This window comes from Teleopsis dalmanni, chromosome 1 (assembly GCF_002237135.1).
Source record: "Teleopsis dalmanni isolate 2A chromosome 1, ASM223713v2, whole genome shotgun sequence".
Lineage (NCBI taxonomy): Eukaryota > Metazoa > Arthropoda > Insecta > Diptera > Diopsidae > Teleopsis > Teleopsis dalmanni.
The window spans coordinates 228,598,073-228,598,498 of NC_051846.1; positions in this window are offsets into that span (position 1 = coordinate 228,598,073).

A 426-nucleotide genomic window follows, 5' to 3' on the forward strand; every position below is an offset into this window, starting at 1 on the left:
GATGAATTTTCGCTCATATAATTTTAGTAGCATAAAAAAGATACCGAGTTCGCATAAAGGACATTACTTGCGGGTATATTTTTGAAGAAATGTTTAAAAACTCATTGGAAAGAAAAGTTTTTAAATTTTTTTCTTCTTTTTTGAATAGAAGATATGAATGAAATAAAGCACAATGGTGCTCCTTAACCATGTTGAGTATTCAAATTTGTATGTGACGACTGCATGAGTATTCCACATACATGACAGCGACAGCACAATGGAACATCTGCCTGCATCACAACTCGCACATCAGCAGTGTTTATTATGATGAGCAACTACAATATAACTTTTATAACAAAAGATAAAGAGTATGCAAAATGTAACATTAAAATTAAATAGATTTTTTATGCAAAATTAAAATTCAAACGAATAAAAACAAAAAAGTCT